The following is a 6,000-nucleotide window of genomic DNA, read 5'->3' on the forward strand; positions in this document are numbered from 1 at the left end:
CTTATTTTCCCAGAATTTGTCTTTAATAAATGCATTGGCAGTTGTCTGGGGACACTAGACTAATCAGAACCAGGATCTGACTGCCTAAATCCATGTAACTGAGGCTCATCTACTGATCCAGACTGCCTGCTCACCAGCACTGTCTTATTGCTGGTCTGAGAGTTCACTAAGGACTTTATGTCCTTACCCTAAGGACTCATCCTGAAGGGTAATAGGAGAATACAATACATACGTTTTACAACACATTTTAGTGGTTAGATTATTTACCTACAAGGTCTGAGATCTAGGTGGTGGCTCTCATCCAATTGCTCAGGCTTGAAAACACAATTTCTGCATCCACCCAGGATGGAGGGATAACACTCTCCATCCCTCCTGATAAAGCTGTGCCACAGTGCAGCAAGGAGAGGGAGAGCCATAGGGCTGGGGGAAGAACATACCAAAATGAAAATCCCAGAAGCCCAGTGAACAGAGGATGAACTACTCCTGGCTTATTGTTACTGTTGTTTTGCTTTGCTTTCATCCCAGGACACTCTAATGTAAAATACATTAACACTTGAAAGACAAGGACTTGTGGACTAGCTTCTCTCTAAAGTACTGCCTTCTCTCTAGTGCTGTTACCATGAGGCTCAAGTTGTGTGTCTGCTGCTGGCTCGTCTCCTGGTGTTCCGTGGTGCAATGGTATACCAAGTTTTAGCAATAAAGTAACATGTTCAAAAAAAGGAAGGAAGGAAGGAAGGAAAGAAGGGAGGGAGGAAGGAAAGGAGGGAGAGGAAAGAAAGAAAAAGAAAGAGAAAAAGAGAAAGACAAAAAGAAAGAAAGAGAGAAAAAGAAAGAAAAAGAAAGAAAGAAAAAGAAAGAAAGAGGTAAAATTTACTACACAACTTCATATCCTTTTAATATTTACAAAAGCTCAGTGTGTTATGCCTCTAAAGCCTCTGATGCTTAGCATGAAAAAAATCTGCCTTTTGAATGCTTCTCTAGTAGCAAATTCTTTAGATCTGAGACAGATGATCAAGTGCAACTAGCGGAATGGCTATTTTGTCTCTAGTTCTGATGCCCGTTTCAGAGCTCTCTTTTCCATACTTCTACTATGTTGAACAGCCATCTCCAGTTGCTAGATGGCAGAAGTCAGGCAAAGTTGAAATAACACTGATGAAATGAGTAAGGCCCATGCTAGCTGACAAAGGGATTTTGGTTTAGGACTATGAGATGAGTCTGTCTGTGAAGCAACTTTAGAAGTCTCTGAGAAATGCAGTCTCCTATTAAATGTTAAATGTAAATGTGTTAAATATAGGTCTGGTTTTTGTCTCTGGTGTACGACATTTCATAACAACACAATTCTTTGCAACACGACCATTTTGCAACAACCTGTATGTGTGCAATTCCAAGTGTGAGTTTCTCAAAGTAGTAATGATAATGGCACTATAATAAATGTCTATACTCTGAGAGTAGGCAAAGGCACTGTCCTGAAAACCTTCCTGCCCTTTAGTCTGTACTTCTTTGTCTTAGCACCCAGAAAATCAATGCAACTATTTTGATTTATATGCACTGTCTCTGACCTAAAATATTTTGAGTGTGGATGGGAATGACCTTGATCCTTGAAATTTATTATATACAGATTTATTTGACAGAAATGCAAGAAGGATTTCAAATGTTGATTTCTATGAATAAGATAACTTTTAACTTCAAAAATAAAAAAGGGAGGGCAGCTTTCAGTGTCAAGGTTCCCTCTTTGTTTGAAAGATCAGGCATGTCTCAGAGCACTTTATCTCTTCTTTGTATATATGGGGAGACCAAGAACACAACTCACTTGAAGGGGTGATGGGGATGTCTCATGTTAGACAGTGGAATGCCCCCCCCCACACACACACACTTTGAAATTGTAGCATTAAATATTAATTTACATGAAATGCATTTTAAATATGCAGTGTTTATGCTGTCTCTAGTCATCTCATCACATCACCATCATGACTACAAGTCCAAGCAGTGCTAACGGGTTATTTTTAGCAAGCAGCTGACAATGACTCACGAACTCGGATGGAATTCTAGCAGTGGAGCACAAAGGAGGACATTGCTAATCTTCATGTGTTCCCACAGATAAACTCAACATCTTGCACGTTGACAGACTGCATACAAGGATGCCTCATACCCGGGTGCTGAGGTGGTTTTCCTGCAAAACAAAGACTGGTTAAAACACTATGCAGATCCTTAAAAATCAAAGGCCTCTGGCTTTATAAGTCCACTTTACGGCCTGATTTTGAAGTGTTCGTTTTCAATGCCAGACAGGTTCAAAAAGAATGTCTGTTTTCATTTCAGCTGGGCTAATCCATACATAACATCCTTTCCCACTATTTACTAGACTTCAGCTATCAAATGAAGATATGATGTCTGTGTTTGGGTTAGTTGGTTTAAATTCTAATGACCATGATGTAATCACTATAATCAAGCAAAGCTTGTATGTCTTTGGATTTGGGTCTCGTTGCCATAAGCCCGGTGTTTCTAGCCTTGTCATTAAACTAACCACAACACTGCCTAATTTTCAATTAGCAGTGAACTTGCTATACAAAGTTGTGTGGCCCTAATTTAAAGCTTGCTTCACAAGGTTCTTTGTTCTTTTTTAACAGTTTACTAACATTTAGATAAGCAACCTCAGTTTGCAGTAGATGCTTTGTTAGATTGAATTTTCCCTGGGTTATTTTGGTGGTCATCATGAGGTTTTTTTCCAAAAGTGCTCATTAACTCTCTTCACATCGAGTGCAGGCAAAACTTTTGGGTAGGGTTACTCAGGAAGAGCTTAATTTAAATCAGTGTTGAAAATGTCTAAGAAAAAATAAATTAAATTAAGCTCTTTTAATGTCCCAGTTCCTCTGTGTATTTACCTGTGTTTAGGGAAAACTTTAGATTCTATATGTCATGTTTTTATTAGGAGAAAAGATGGAAACTCTGGATAAATTGCAATTCTGAAGCAATGAAGGGAAGAGAAAGAAACAGGATTCAGACTATTGCTTTGTTTGCCTTCATTTGTCTTCATCTCCTCTCTGCCTGAAAGTTTTGTTCCTTGCCTTTGAAAGTAAAATATCTGTATTTTTTATACCATTTCTCTCTAGCTAGTAAAATTGGAAAAAAAAAAAAGCTTACTCAACACAACTTTTACATTATTCCTGCAAATTTCACTAGGTTTTAGTGCAAAAAACTGACTGATCAGAGAATAGCGACACAAGTGTTCAATAAATGAAGACTTAATCTAAGAAAAAATTAACAACTAAATGCATGTAGTTTAACAGAACTGCACTTACAAGAAGAGCTTAAGAATAACTGAAGATGAAAAGAATGAGGAAGGAAAATGTCCCATTTGCAATGCACATAGACACAATAAGCACTGATTAGGTAGGACTAAGGTATGAATTTATGCTGAGTATCAGGAACAAATTCCTGCCAATGAGATGTTTTCAGAGAAAAATCAGCTCAAGGAACAATCTGTCTGGGAATTTAAAACTACATAGGAAATAAATTCCACAGAACAATTCTTCATTGGTGTAAGATGGGCTGATGCACTATGTCACTGCTTGAAAACCTCAGATTCATTGTATTCTCTTACTATTAGGGCATAGGACTTCTGTATTAACCCCAAGGTATGTCTAGCCAGGTACCCTGTTTCTGACAGGAGCACATTGCGGATGCTTAGGAGAGTATGTAAAAAGAAAGCATGTTTAAGTAATTCAATTAAGAGTTAACAAAATGATATAAATTTAAATAGTGAGGAAGTTATGTGTGATTTCTTTTTATTGCCACTTGTTTAGGAAATCCTGACTGAAGTGTTAACACGATCATTAAACATTCTTCATTTCATCTTCATGCAGCATGGATTCCTTTTTAGGAAGAGAGGCAATATTTTTTACTCAAATCAGCCAAGCTGTTGTTCAGTCTGTAGAGGGATTATTTGCTTATGACCAACCCCAATAAAGGGCTTACTGTAGGTTTGATTTTCATGTTGTCCAAGTGTCCTACAACTGCTTGCATGCATGTAAGGGTCTTTCCTGGTACCAGAAGATAACTCAGCCTCTGATATTCACTTGGTATTTATAGTTTTACTAAAGTCTATCTCATTTCTAACTACAAATATTCCTCTAGGGAATTAAAGATGCTTGCATATTAAAATAAAGCCATCTATGACTATAATAAAAAGAAAGGGGTTTTTTTAATCCAATCTTAAGTGAGACTAATTTTTAGCATAGTAAACTATAACCAAAATTAAATTTGTAGAGAGCTACACTGAAATTTTAGTTCCACACAAATGTATGCAGTGAACATAATATCACTTATGTCAGAAATTGTTCATTTCTTATTCTGTTACTTTGTGGTCCACTGTTCAAAAAAGGGCCATCATTAGTGTAAGGCTAGGCAAAGATATGTTGAACTGAAGTGTGAAGAGGTCTGCTTGTTCCACCATAGCAGGCGAAACAGCTTGTTCTAAGCTTTCTTTTCTGATTTTGAGACTACTTAAACTCCAAGGCCCATACTGTAGAACCCAATAAAATCTTTGCAAAGACAGGCAGGCACTTATGCAGCTCTGCATACAAGGTGATGGAAAAGGGCAGAAGAAACCAAACTAAACTGAAAGGAATAAAAAAGCAGAAGGCACTTGCCCAGAGTCGGATTCTGCCCATTAACGTGGTGTAGCCATGACTCACTGGGTATTTCTTAACTGCAACTACCAATGAACAGGGGTTTTGTAATGTCCCCAAGAGCCACGCTGAACTTGTCACTGACTTCTCTATTTCCAGGCCCAGAGCAAAGTGTGAAGCTACCAGCCAGACAGACAACAAAGAAAGCCTGCCTTCCAGATTTCCCCATGCCCAGATCACACTGAAAATGCCGGCCCAGCCAGCAGTAAGTCCCTCTTTCCTGGTCCTCCCATCTAGAAAGCAGTGAACATAGATGCTTTGCAGGCCAGCCAAATTTGAAGTGGCTGCTCTAGCTGAAAAATAGCTTTCCAAGCTGTCCAAACCCCTCTGAAATCATCAGGCTAACTTCTCTGACTATCTTAATCCTAATTTTCTAGAGTTTCCAGAGACCTGAGGGATGATCACAGATATTTATGATCTCCCCTGTGTAATGCAGGAGCAGAGCTGGCTGCACACCAGCTAACTCCCCTCAGTTTGACTGTTCCTTCCCGTACACTGGGTTATGTTAAATTGTCCCGCTGGCACATTCCCAAAAACGCTTCCCCCATGGCATGTGCCAATGTTTTATTTTTTACCTCCCATCATGCCCTTGTTGTTGGACCAGCTTGGAACTGATCACAACTCTTTTTAGCCTCCTAAAACTTAGCTGTCAAATCAGATGGTCCATGAGAGTAAGTAGACACATATGAATGGGGGTTTATCCCACCTGTCTCCAAACACCTTTTTTAAAATGGGACAAATTGTTCTCAGGAAGTGCTTATTACTCTCTACCAACTATCAGAGAAGCTTAGATGACTAATTTAGACTAGCTGCCAGAATTTTAAGGGACAAAATTAGAAGACAAGAATCCACCTCTGATCAGGGGTTGAGGAGCAAACACCAAAGCAGCTGAAACTGTTACCTCTGTCACGTAACCAGACAAACAGACCGACCAGCTGACAACTTCTGGCCCCAAAAGCTGCCAATTGGTAGTTGTTGCAGTTTTACAGAAAGAGAATTAATGCACAATGGCTAAGTGCCTGCAACAAGAGTAGTAGACAGCAAGAGCAATGGAAGGAAGTGGGAATTTGTGTTGCTTACCATGAGGATGGTAGCAATTGCAAGAGTTACTACTTGACTGAGTTTAGAGGTTCAGGAGGTACTGGGAGAGTTAGCAGACTACTTCAGTGATGTGTAAATCTTCAATGCGGCTGCAATGTAGCCTCTGACATTTTTCAGACAAGGATATCTAAGAAATAATTTCATGTTTTGCAAAACACATATATGTATACATCTATTTCAATGTATAAAGATACATAAAAATCTGGAGCATATC

The sequence above is a fragment of the Aquila chrysaetos genome, chromosome 3 (genome assembly GCF_900496995.4).
Source record: "Aquila chrysaetos chrysaetos chromosome 3, bAquChr1.4, whole genome shotgun sequence".
In the NCBI taxonomy this organism is placed as follows: Eukaryota; Metazoa; Chordata; class Aves; order Accipitriformes; family Accipitridae; genus Aquila; species Aquila chrysaetos.